The 13918-nt window shown below is 40.5% G+C and overlaps 1 protein-coding gene across 5 annotated transcripts in view; it reads right to left on the bottom strand.

Moving 5' to 3' along the window:
• The window catches only part of COL8A1 (collagen type VIII alpha 1 chain), a 91830-nt gene extending 80050 nt beyond the window's left edge, over positions 1 to 11780 (bottom strand). For 3 of the 5 annotated variants that reach the window (XM_075513609.1, XM_075513638.1, XM_075513604.1), the window contains exon 1: positions 11653 to 11780. The gene's annotated coding sequence lies outside the window, so the exon portion shown is untranslated. The remainder of the gene's footprint in view (positions 1 to 11652) is intronic. The other 2 variants (XM_075513628.1, XM_075513617.1) reach the window with 2 other exon arrangements.
• Between the last annotated feature and the right edge of the window lie 2138 nt (positions 11781 to 13918).

A 13918-nucleotide genomic window follows, 5' to 3' on the forward strand; every position in this document is an offset into this window, starting at 1 on the left:
TTCTAGGTGTGATCCTCTGTTAGGAGAGTATCTTCCCCCCCCCTCCCCCCCCCCCCCCAATCAAAGGTTTTTCCAGTACACTTAGCTGTTTCTAGCTGTAGCTAGAAAAGATACAGCTGCATTTTTGGGCTTATATAGCTTGAGGTCAACTCTCAGTAACAGCTTAGTCTGAGCTGTTTTACAAAACTATTTTTCTGTAAACATTTTCATTCAATAGTTATCACGTGATATCTATGTTCCGTTAAAACACACTAGTGACTGAGTGCCTTATCTTCCTATTACCAAACTGGTCAGATTCTGACTCGGGAGGCGGTCTGAAAGCTGGGGACAGAGGTGAGACAGAGAGCACTTAATGAAACCTGGACTCTGAGATGGAGTCCTGTGATAGTCCAGTCCAACAAGCTGATGCTGAGTGACACAGAGAGCAGCATCTTGAGTGGCAGTCAAATGGATATGGTCAGCTTGGAGAGGAATTTCGAAGCTAGCCTTGATCTCATGGCTTTAGAAACTGTCATTTGCAAATGGACCTCACACAGAGCATAAAATACAGGATCCAGGCTGGGTTTTGGGGTTTTGCATGCATTCACACTTTGGGGTACTCAGAATCTGGAGGCAGGTCCTTGCTTGAGGTTCAGGACAATCTCTAATGTAGCTAAATCATGCAGCCTACACAGGCTGCTGTAAGGAGGCTGCTGCTTCCCACAGAGGTAAAGTCCGGCCAAGAATAGCATGTGTTTCCTCCTCTGCATCTAGCACAACTGCAGCTAAGTGGTTGCTTATGTTCAGAAATGAATGAAATATTCAATGAAAACAAGAATCTTCACTGACTCGACCACTGCTTCTTAATCATTACACAAAATAGTGTTGTCTTGCCCAAGCGTGCCTGGCTCTCTAAGGATAATGGAGACAGTACAGTGTTTGGATAGCTGCTTTTTTTTTTCCTGAAGAGTGGGGAAGATATGCCTGTGTGAGGGCATGTTCACAAGAGTGTTAGCCCAGAAAGAAATAGGTACATCTGGAAAGAGCATAATCCAGGTTGCCAGACTCTGGCACTGCTACTAGAAATAATCCTTTCTCAGGAAAGTACCAAAATGTGGCCGTCTGGTTTGCCCACAAGTATCCAGGCATTTTTCTTGGCAGGCATGGATACTGGCAGTTATTTGGCATTTTGATTCCTACCCCAACTAGTGTCTATTCTTTCTTTGCCGAACATGGAAGGATACGCCTGTGGTTAAATCACTGGCCTAGGGATTAGGCAAAGTGGGTTCTGCTGAGATTTTAGTCTGCGTCCTTGGCCAGGTCACTTAAACAAGAATTTTGAAAAGTGCTCAGCACCCACAAACAGGATCAGATTTTTCAAAAGCTCTCCACTTCCACTAAAGCAGTGGCCAGATGATCAAAGGAACTTTTCAGAAAATTTGGCTGCAAGTGTCATTGCGAGAGCTACTGGGTGCTCAGCACTCATTAAAATCTGGTTCTCATTGAGGTGCCCAGATGGGAACCAAGCTCTCCAACTAGCCCCCATCATGATGGGAAGACACTTGAGAATCTGGCCAGGAGCAACCTTTTGAAATGCTACACCAGCAACTTTCTCTGTGCCTCAATTTCCTCTAAAATGAGAGTGATGTTGCCAGGGTGCTTGTAAGGATAAATTCATTAATCTATTGTATGTGATGTTCTTGGATGCTTCTGCAGCCAGGAGAGGGAGGTGAAGCGTTTGCAGTATAATATCTTTCCAGACATACCAAGGATCTGTGTAAACAAGAGCGTGTTAAAGGGACTCAAGCAGGAGTCCAGGAGTCAGCTTCGCTCTATGTACAATTTACAAGCCTTCAGGTTCAGGAGCTGCTGCTCTTTGTTTGTCTTAAATCCTTGATCATGAATGAGTCAGGGCTCCGCCATGCTAGGGGATGTAACAAATAGATCAAAAAGACTCACCCTGAAAAACCTTTGTGCTAAACAAAGCGGGGCGGGAAGAATACATTGGAAAGAAATGATAAAGCTGTTCCATTCAGCTGTTTGCCTTCTGAGCTCCCTGCCTGTTGAGTACAGTAGTTTTATCATTTTCTTTCCTCACATGATATTTCTTTCCTCACATCCCACCACAGTGTTTGGTATTTTTTGGGGAGTTTTGGGGTTTTAGAATTTCAACTTTACAAGACTGGTTACTCTCCTTATACTGGATACCCATATGCAGTAGTATTTTTTGCAGGTGGTGTTTTTCTGGTTTTAAGACCAAAGAACCTTAACTTCAAAATGGACATTCTTTCTTTCTTTCTGTTTTTTTGGGTTTGGGTTTTTTTTGTGGTGTGTTTTGTTTTGTGTTTTTTTTTGTTTGTTTTTTTTTTTTAACTTACAGTGGCCTCAATTTTGCCTCCAGATGGGGAAATCTGAAAGGTCCTGAACCTCCTGTGGTACGTGCTGGAGCAGCCTGCCTTCTCTTTCCGAGCAGCCTCCCCTCACAGGATGCGACATTTTCTTTCCAGCTGAGAGTGGAGCCCCCCCTCTGCCCCCGCCATTCTTGGCCTTCCAGCACTGTCCGCATCTGTGCAAGTTAATGCTACCCAGATCCTTCTCAAAGGGGCACTGAGGGCTGGCACGAAGAAGTGAAGCCCCCAGGCTGTATCTCCGAAACACAAGAAACCTCAAATGCATTGTGTTTCCATAAATGCTCCTCAGCTGACTGGGCTGCGGGGAGTTTCTGCTCTCCTCAACCCTTGCCTCTCCTTTGGGAATGGGAGGCACAGGCGTTAGATCAATTTTCTGACTGCATATGTGCAGAAATGGCGTCAACGTTAGAGCAGGCCGGAACCACAGAGCCACAACACGAGGCGGGAGGTGGCAAACCAACATGAGGGGCCCGGCCTGACTGACGAGGGGCCCCTAACAGCGGCCGCCCTGTGGCCCGGGCTGGCCCCGGCCCTGCCCCGCAGCCCGGCGAGGGCGACCTGTCACCGCCCCGCCGGGCGATGGCGCCTTCCTTCAGGGTTGTGGGGGCGACAGCGCGGCCCGGCCGGGGCGGGCTAACGCGGGCTCGCGCCGTCAGCGTTACTGGCGGGTAACGGCCGCCGAAGGGAGCGGAGCTCCGAAGCTACCTCGCGGCGGAGCGGGTGCTGCGCGGCCTCTTCAGCGATTCAACTCGGTGCAGGCTTTGTTGGACGCAGGTGCTTAACGGCCACTTCTGCTACCAGTGTTTTAAACACAAGTGAGGGTTTGGGGTGTTTGTTTGTTTGTTTTTAGAAGTGGAATACAACATCATTACAACTCAGTGTCACTACAATGAATCCGCTGACACAAACCCCTGCTATCTCGACAGCTTTTGGGTGTCAGGTACATTTCATGTTTTCCTGAAGTTTCAGAGACATATAAGAAGTTGAGCAAGCCAAAATACTTCTTCTCGTCATCTTTGGTGGTGGAGGGAGAGAAGCCTGGAAAGAAGGGTTGCTGTGCCCTGAGCTGAGATCTGTGGTGCTGAGTGCCCCCCGGGGAGTGCCAAGTTACTTCTTCAGTGTGTCATCTCTCCTGCCAAAAGACATTAATTACCGGTTTCTACTTAGGTGGACAGGCCACCTTTACTTAACCCGGAAAAGGAACGTGTATAATTTTATGTATGTTCAATAAATAGCTTTAGCTTTGGTAGGAGTTGAGGGAGCGGCTCTCAGTCTCATGGATGCAGTCGTTATTTTGAAGGATAAGACTGTATGTCATGAGTGTCCATCAAGCTAAAATTCCAGCTCTCAAAATATGCTTGATGAATGGAGTGTTGAAAACATAATAGGTTTCTGTTCACTTATTTTTAAAATACTTGTTTTCATGAGATGAACAGTTAGTAGAAAGTTGAAAGCACGTGTAGCGGAGAAAATGTCTCTGAGCAGTCACAAATTGAGTTTGTTTTGCTTGTGTTAAATAGACCTTTTGTATTGAGTTCTTGAGAGCATTCAGCATACGAGTGACAGATGTGATGTTGAAAATAGGGTGTTTCAAAAGAATAATATAAAATATTCATTGCAAGTGAATTCTGAACTCAGTGAAAGGCAATTTTTGTGCTTGAAATTCGAATCTATGAGCTATCTGGCCGTGACTGTGGAACGGAGATATACCATAAGAATCACATGCCAAAACTAATCGGTAGCTTGGATTTTAGATACTGAGTATTTGCAACTAATTACTTAAGAGCAATCTAAACATGAAATGCAATGACGGTGACATTACAAAAGATGTCTGAGATCAGTGGATTTCTTTTAAACTATAACTTAAAAGTTATTTGATAATTTTACAGCAATACAAACCCAAAAATTTTACTGCTGCAAATGAATCTTTAATCAAGTATCAGGCTTGTATGTTAAACATACAGTTTTCTTTATTTCCAGGATAGTATGAACAATGTTTTTAGCTGAGGCTAGTAATGCCAGCTTAGGGAACAATCCTAAAATGTTTTACATGTTTCCTGATGTATAAGTTATGCCCAGATCTCCAAAAGATAATAATAGTCTGCACAAGTTCCCGAGCATAAGAACTAAGAAAACACCCTTGCAATGGCAGCTTGGACTGTACTGCATAGAACTCCTAAACTGAGCTATGCTGGCTGGAACTGGAGAAGAGTGGGAATTCCTGTAACAGGCACAGAACATCCAACTACTACACCACTTTCTTCTGTGGAAGACAGAAACTGCTGCTGAGTCTGCACCTATATGCACATACAGCAAAACAGTTCAGAGATCTCACTGCCCAGACTTGCACATGACTTGTGTGCCCAGTAGGAACTCAGTTCATCATGAACACCTTCATCCTTCACTGGAGCATATTTTTGGAGCTATTCATCCAGAAGGCTGGGATAGGATGAGACAGAATCCTTCCAGTTGTTGCCTTGTTAATTCATGTAGGGAATTACTACTTAATAAATAGGCAGGGTAGCTCTTGTGAACTGACATTTAGCCTGTGAATTCTGCGTTACACAAGTACCAAGTCTTGTCCAGTAATCTACAGCAGCGCATCACAAATTGTACCCACAAGTATTCCAGTCTCAGAATACATTCAAGCAGAGCCTAATAACGTTTACAGCCGGTTTTGAAAGCACAGCTGGATTTTGCTAAGCTCTGCCCACCCTCAGCAAAAATCTTTCCATTCATTGGAGGGCTTGTGCTCTGTTTGAGAGCTCTTTGAGTTAACCAGAACTTGGCTTTGGACCTTTAAATCCTCCTCCCTATCAGCTCAGCAACCACAGAGGCAGTTTATTACTGAAAAGAAATCTAAGAATCAGTTTTGGCCAGCATTGTCTTGGAAAGTTCACTTTATTAACATGGTTTTGGTTTTATTTCAAAAACGCTTTGACAAGCACTGACATTTTTGGAACCAGTAAAACACAAGAGACTTAATCCTAAAGGCCTAAGCTTTGCATTTTTCTGCAGTGAACAGTGTGATGTGCTACTATGGTAAATTCAATTCAAGCCACTGACTGAAAGGAAATAAGTACTGAGTGTTGTCTTTTTTTCCTTCATTTTCTAAAATACGTTTTGTGTGAATGCTAGTGCTTGTGCAATGTACTTGCTTAACTACTCTTCGCTTATTTGCTTTTTATCTATAGTGCAGGTGACAGATACATCAATGCTGGCAACATAAACTTTCCTCACAAGCCTGCTTTTATTGCTCAACTTTGACCTAAATTAACTACCTCTTGACTTTTTGCTGAGATTTGCCAACAAGGGTCCCAGTTGTGTGTTTTATATTAATGTCCATCAACTGAGAGTTGGACTAAGATCACCTAATTCATTTACAAAGAAATACTGGGAAATCTGGGAAATATCTGAACACTTTCTTTTCCTTTTTCTTTTGTTTTTTTTTTTTTTTAAAGGCAAGCTGAAAGAGAAATTCTGGTCTCTGAGGCACATAAAAGACCCTTGTTCTGATACTCTGCATTCACTGGAGCTCCACACATAGTGGGAAGAATGGAAGGGCAGAACAGAGGTAAGTCGTGTGCTGGCATAAGCAACTTGACTGCTAGATTTCTTCAGTGCTAAGTTAATTGTATTTGGTTTGAGCGTCCCTGGGGCTGTGCCACCTTCCATTCTGTCCCTTTGAAAAATTATGTTGAGTAAATGAGAGGCAATGTAAGCATCTCCATTTTAGGGACTGTAATGTATTATATATATGTGGTGTTGCTTCACCTCATAACACTGCGTTTTATTAGTGTTATGCAAGTCTACAGCGTGCTACTGTCCACTTCTTACTTTCCTTTCAGAGAGAAGAATGCAGCAGTATGTTGGTCTGGAAAGAGTGGTTGCTTTTTTATTTAGCAGGAAACATACGCTGCAGATGTTTCAGAAATCTGGCTTTTAATATACCTTTGATATCTAGTACGTCAAGCTCATTCTCCCTTTAATAGGATATGCTATGTGTATCCTATATGTTGCTGTGTGATAGATTCCTAGGAGCTGAAGTGAACTGGCATACCTGACCCAGGAGTTTGTGATTTTTAGTGCTATCGATATTTATTTAAAATAGAAATTCTTTCTTAAGTTTGCAGTATATTTTATTTTTTTCATCTCAACTTTATTTCAGAGTGACTGCATAAATTGTATGACCTGTTTCTCCAGTTGCATAACTAGATTATATAGGCCTTTCCCTACAAGAATGGAAAGGAACTAGTTAGGTTCTTTTTCTGTTTTGTTTTGGTTTGTGTTTTTTGTTTTTTAGGTTGGAGTGTTCTTGTTGGTACCATTTATTTCTTTTCTGCAAATCTGGGGTTCTCAGAAGCTGACATTCTGAAGTGTTACAATTTGGGATTACCAAGAATATTTGTGATAACTGGCCAGATGTCTCTAAACTAAGTGTAATGAACACACACACACACACACACACTTTTCTTGAAGGGGTGGAAAAAGCAAAGTGTGCATATGATGCGTAACAGAAGGATGTTCTAGCTGCGTGGTATTATGAATGGCATAGCTGCTAGCATGCTTCTCAGATCGTAAGTGGAAAGTTTCTTACCTCCCAGGAACTCCGTATTATTTTTGAGTGCCCTCATGTTGAACTCAGTGTAGTTGTTGATGAGACCCTATAAAGAATGATCTCCACATACGTGCACAGACACCACAGTCATCAGTTTACCGCAGGCACACAGCACTGGGAATAGAACTTAAGACCTTCGCCTCCGCAAACACAGCTGCTCATCTGGCTGTGGGCTTTGTAGCCAGCAGAGGGAACTGATAAACACTCTCATAGGGCTGCTTTATATTTTTTTTTTCTAACCAAGAGAGGGCACTGATTCTCACTCCCTTTTGAAAAGGGTCCATTACATGTCACCCCTCAACAGTTTCACCTGCCATTCAAGAAGCAACAGACTTACATTCATCTTGCTTTTGCTATAAAATATGGACTTGCATGAAGTTTTAATCATCAAAAGATGTCCCTAGACTGCATAGTGGTATTAATCCCCTGCAGTGCAATTATGAGACATTAAATTCATTACACATCAAGACAATTACAGAAACACATCCAACATTTCAGGAGTACAGGGAGACCAAGCACAATTGTTTACTGATGTGTACAGAGAATAGGCACAGTTATTGCACAAGACCCACAAAAGGCTTCAGAACCAGGACTCGTCATTATCTTTATAAACACACAGACCTCCACAACTTTTGCTGAAGGAGAATTCTGTGAGCACAAAGAATAGATGTCACTTTCTGGAGGGAAAGCCACAAAAAGGCAACATCACTTACACAAAACTCTAGAAAGTGTAAGTGGCAAAATTAAGAAACTTTTGTACAGTTAAATACAGATATTTGTTGTTGTTAATCAGACAGAACAAGCCACCTCTAATGTTTTTGTCTTTTCTTGTTCCTCACTACAATAACTCCATTGAACCATTGCTCTTTTAGAAATATGACACTAGTGAAAATTAAAAATTATCTCCCTGTAGAAGGAAAGAACCTACAGCTTAGAATAATTGGAAGGCCAAAAAAGTAAGGGAAAATATAGGGATATATTTAAGCTTCAGGGATAAAACTTAATCTTTCCTCCCCTGAGATATATAGCAAGACGTAGAATAAATGGGCAGAAAATTCTGCCTTGTAGATGTGCTCATGGACATGAAGTATGAAAATTGTCCTACCTTCTACAGCAGGTATTGACACGACCATTAATGGTTCTTTTTCTAGTCTTTATCACTCCTGCTAGTCCTCTAGTTACTTCTCACACATTCACTATTTTATCTGTGAGCAATGCATGCTTAGTGGTAATTTTCAATTTAAAAGAATAAGAGACAAGGCCTCCATTGCTAGGACAATTACTCTAGAAATCGAGCATTGGAATGTGTTAATTTTTTTTTTTTTTTTTTTGAAAATGTAGTATTTGCAAGGCCACAGGAGCAATTAGATGTCTGTACCCTCATAAATTAGCTCTAGGGTTAAAAACTACAGGGATAGGGCAAAGCTGGTGGGTTTTTTGTTTTGTTTTGTTTTGTTTTAATGGGTATGAAATTGTATCCTATACATTTATAGAGGTGGCACATAATAGCGAAAGTAGAAAAGAAAGGAAGAATATATTCTATGTGCCATACAAGATCCATGTGAATAATTTTGCTTAAGCACCCTGTGCTTCTCTTTGAGCTCTTTACTGCTACTGAGTTACCAAGTCTGAATTCTTATAGTCAGGTGTTGCCCATCTTTTCTGGTTTATGGCAGTGGATCTCTGCTTGCTCATCCTGCCAAGAGTGGGTTGGTCGCCTTTAACCACAGAGGGTAAGAAAGAGGTGGTCATTTGGTTATTTATTTACTCCCTTCCAAGAATGATTTGCAAATCCTGTTAAGGGGTTTGCAAAAGGTTTCACAGGAAGTTTGAAAGTGTTAGGAGTAAATTACCTCTCTCAAGATTTGTCACTGAAATTCTCCCTGCTGTTCAGCCCTAAAGAATCATGCAAAGACAGATCAGCTGCAAAGGGGTGGACTTTATGAGGGCTGAATACAAAATGAAGCATGGGATTAAAGTGCTGGACTGGAACCCAGAAGAGCTAAATCTGACTTCCTACCATGAATTTTCACTGTGACCATAAGCAAAACAGTCCATATATTTAGTATCAGCATGGCCAGAGGAAAACACATCTCTGCCTCACAGAGAGGCAGGTGAAAATAACTTCATGAAGATCAGAATCTCACAAGCAGAGGTAGTGGCAGGCCTATGCATAGATGAGCAGACAGTGATATGTTTATCCTGTGCTTCTAGATATCTATCTAACTAGATACTAACTAGATAACTCCCACTTTTGACAGCAGTGGGAGTTATACTAGTGGCTTAAGTGGGCGTTCGTGCCCTAAATGAACACCTAAAAAACCTAAGCGCAACCACCAGGAGAAATGGCTGAGCATGCCTGCTTAACACTTAACTGGTCTGTGGCTGAAAAGTTAATACAGTCTCTTTACCTTTATTTTGTTATTTTAAAATGTTACGGTCATTACTCAAAAAATCTGAATTCCTTGTTCTCCCACTGATTCACTTTTTTTTTATAGTGGTTGTAGCACTGTTTTAAAACGACAGTATTTTTATCTTAATATCAGCATGCTTTGATCTTATAAAAAGGAGTTTCAGATCAGCACAGAAGTCAATAAATGCATTCCTAGACATCTGCGTTCTCTTGGAGAGCTGCTGGGTGCAGTTTCCCTTCATCCCCTGCTGCAAAGTGATGCTAAGCTGAATTACCTACTCAGCCTAAGAGAGAAATTGCTCAGAGGAGATTCTGATCTAAATTAGATGCATTCCTTTGAATAGAGTTTTCTTAATATGTCCTGCAATCCATTTTTCAAATGCCAAAACATTACATTTCACAGCAGGCTTTAATGAAAGGTATTTTGCTATATATATATATATGTTTTCTGTGGCAAATGCAGTTTTTAAAATGTTTTTTTTTTCCCCTTGAAAATGGCTCTGCTAGAAATTTTGATTTATCTGATAGAGTAAAATTCTGTGTGAACAGTCAGGCTTTACTCCCAGATTGTAGACCTAAGTTCTGTATGCATTACACTTAAAATCACATATCTGTGTTTTACAAGAGGGGTGTTTTTGGAGAGGAAAGGGAGGTTTGCTATAAAAATCAGATGTTAATTAAGGAATAAAATTTTGTAGCTCAGAGATAGAATGACAGTTATGAGGAAAACCATTGGGCTCTATTCCTGTCTTCTGTGGCCAATTTATATGGATTACCTGGATGCAAAAATAATTTTACTGTAAGCCTGCTATAGAAAGCACCATACTTTGAATAGTTCCATTTGTTTAATTTTGGGGGTTTTGTTTTGTTTTTTTAAGATACTTATGTAATCTCCCAGGCAAATGGCTGAAGGCGGTGTCTTCTTTTCCCCATTAGTTACAATAGATAACATGTAAAATACAAAAAATCTTAGATACAGTATGCAGAAAAGGGCACTTTGAGCAGAGTTCTGCTGTTGGTATACAGTGCCATAGCTTAAAATGTTGCAGCTAATGTGAGTACAGCTATATGTGGACATAATTCTTTTTTAGAAAGACTTAAAAAACACTTTTTATTTGGGGAAAGAACAAAAAAGAGTCAATTTAGAAAGAGAATTGTTTGGCTATCAAGAAGAAAATACCACTCTCTAACTGCAGAATGTATTGCATAGAGTACAAACAAACAATTTACAGAGAGCATTCACTGCTTGCTTTTGGTAGTTCATGCTTTTCCTCCTCTCTGAGCACTGGAGAGAGGCATTCTAGGATTAGGATTTCTGTGATGGAATTTCTTTAAACAGGTGACTGTGTTGAAAGTGCACTGACTCACACAACATGAGAAACTGGTACTAGTCATTAACAGATTCATCTCTTGTGAGGATGGATAGATGAATAGAGGGGAGTACAAATATAGTTTTGAAACCACTTTTTAATGTTTCAACTGTTCAGTAGCTGTCTCTGAGGCACTTAACTATTCCTTCCTCTAGCATTAGAAATGCCTATGTAGGCAAACTGTAGATAAAATATAATTCAAGCTGATCTAGAAATGTCATAGACACACAAGGTCTGTTGTTCCAAGAAACAGAACTTTGCTTGTGAAATGTGTATTTTAAGCATATTTGGTACCAGACAGTGAATTCCGTCAGCCTTATTACTGTGCTTCTGCAAGGGCTTAAGTTCCATCACACTTTTTTTAAAGGCAGTGAAACCTGTGAAGATGCACTTCAGTCCCAAGATTGGCTCAATCTGGCTAGTAAATAATGATAGTTATAAAAAACAATTCCTTCCTTAAATTAGCACTAAGCATTTTTTTTTTCTCAAACAGAATTTAAGGAAGCTTTAGAGTGTAGTTTTTTTGATAACTTTGACTGGACTGAGAGGGAGACTACTAAGAGGGATAATAGATTGTTAGAATTGGTCTGGGTATACTAATCTCTTCAAAATCAACCACAAAGGGAGAGAAAACCTTTTCCCAGCCACACAGTGTTTCCCAGCAAGATCGGTTTTTATTTCATTGCTAAAACAACAGACTGTTACTAACTTAAATGTCAGATGACACTACATCTGACAAAAAAAAGGGGGGGGGGGGGGGGGAGAAGCCAGCACCACCCAGCAAGGCAGTGCTAGAGTTCACATTAAGCCTTCCTTACAATAGCTGGTTAGAACAGAAACCTGTAGTAGCAGTAATCTTACCTTGAGTATACAAGATCCAAGGAGAGAAGATCACTGGCTCAAAACAGTGGAGGACTGAGAAAGTGCTCTGATCTGCTGCTGGTAGCATGCACTTGGCTTTTATGTGCAGGTGGGAGGAGCTGCTCCCTGCGGTAGGTGGGCAGTGAGGATAGCAGGCAGACAGCCTTCAGAAGGCATTGTAGAGTAGGTTTTTGCTCTTTGGGGACAGAGAGAGGGAGAAAAAGCAAGCTGGATGGCATTTACAGGAGAAATAGTGTTGGCTTTATTTGTTGTTGTTTTTTCTTTGTGTAGCTAACTAAAGATTTTCTACTGTATTTGTTTCTCTGAATCTGAATCTCTGAATTATTCCAGTTACAGTTATAAATGCTACTAGGTCTCACTTTGTCTTTTGAAAGGATTTTTACAGTGGTGAGATAATAATGCAAAGTAGTTATCAGAAAGGCTTCCCTTTCTAAGAAGGAATAGCTATGAAGAAGCAGCCCCTTGATCCTTGAAGTTGTCTGTTTACTCAGGGATTGAACTTCCTTTATATTCCAAATGTCTACTAGATCTCAGCTCCGGAATCCTCCTAAGTTTTTGTTGTGCTGAGCTACCCAGCTTTTCCTTGATGCAGCTGTAACATGTTCCATCTACACACTGACTTTCTAGCAGTTAGTTTAGAGCAGTTTTATTGTTCCCTGGGTCTGAGTTCTAAACAATTTTCCCAACTGGTATTCTCAAAAGGCAAATGTAGCCAAAATGACAAACCAGTAGGAATATGCATTCCTGGTGGTTTCTGTGTAAAATTATTCATTGTTCATTTTAACTCATTCATTGCTTTCAGGGCACAGAAGAGTGGATGACACAGTGTCCAGACACTGGCTCGTGTAGGTGAAACAGGCGTACCCATCTGGAATACACTAATTCTGCATTTGCACATGTCCCTGCATGAGGCATCTGGGCCTGTATTATTTAGTATAAGACATGAGTAAAACCTGTGTTGTATTGGAACATCAGTGAGTGGAGAAAGCCAGAAAGATAGAACAGGAAGGGGAGGACAGTGGTATGAAATCAAGGGAAAGGCTGGAGGCGCATCCTGATTTAAAATCCGGGGAGGACCGGGCAGAAAAATGAATCAGAACCTGAGTTTACAGAGTTGAGATAAGCAAGTTTGTAGCAAAGGGGATGGAGATGAGATATGTTGTATACTGCTCCTTGCACTAAAGGGCCAAACTGGTCACTGGATAAGGAGGTATAAGATGCTTATAGAACCTGGGAACTTCTATCAATATACTGAATTTGCTCTCAGTGTTAGACTCTTGTGTCTGTATTTTGAGATCTGAATGTATATGCTATGATCAGTGTAAACAGGTCTCAAGTCCTAAGATATTTATGTTGGGAATGCATATTAAAGTCTTAAGATGGACTCAAAGTAACATTCACTTCCTTATCTTTCTCCTCCTTTTTTCTTGATTATAATGAGTGTATTTAAAAAAAAAATAGTAGTACTAAGTGAGCTGATCAGAACACATTTAGTTGCATGCAACTTTATTTGTTTTCATCTTTTTAGAAAAAGGCTTACAAATCAAGCAGCCATCAACTTGGATGTCAGTGTTATGTGGCAGAAGTAGCTGCATAACCTTGGTGATGTAGCCTCTGTGAGATTTAGAACTGTCAAGCTGAAAAGAACTGGTAAAATTGCTAATATGTCTTACAGATATCAGGTTGCTGTTGGATAGGGCAATTTCTACATTATTGCAAGTAATTGGGGAAAAAAAGTAATGTTATTTTGTTATTTCTGCAGCACTCAATGTATTTTCACAGTTCTCATTAAGAAATGAGTTTCTGCTCTGAAGGGATTACAGTGTGCTTTTAGGAAGGCTACATGAAGTTATGGTAACATGGGAATAGGGAAAGCAAGGGTCCAAGTTACTGCAATAAGTTTATGTAATTAGTTCAGGTATGGCACCTTGTAATGGTTCAATTGATTAAATGATGTACATAAACTGGAATTCTACTCAGCTAACATCTAAACAATCAGATGGTTTTGTACTTAGTGAAATCTAGGGTCAAGATTTTCAGAAATTAGTAAATAGGTAGCCATGTCCTTATCTGATGATTAAACTGTTCTTACTGTCTCAAAATTGCTGAGCTTTCTGTAGGTCCCTTTTAAAATCAGTGGATACTTCTAGAAACTCAGTACTTTCTAAAGATCAAGCTCTTTTTTTCTTGGGAACAAAGTTTAAATGTAGAGTACTACCTGTATGTTGGTACTTTTTTTTTAGCT

Source organism: Mycteria americana, chromosome 1 (assembly GCF_035582795.1).
Source record: "Mycteria americana isolate JAX WOST 10 ecotype Jacksonville Zoo and Gardens chromosome 1, USCA_MyAme_1.0, whole genome shotgun sequence".
Taxonomy (NCBI): Eukaryota; Metazoa; Chordata; class Aves; order Ciconiiformes; family Ciconiidae; genus Mycteria; species Mycteria americana.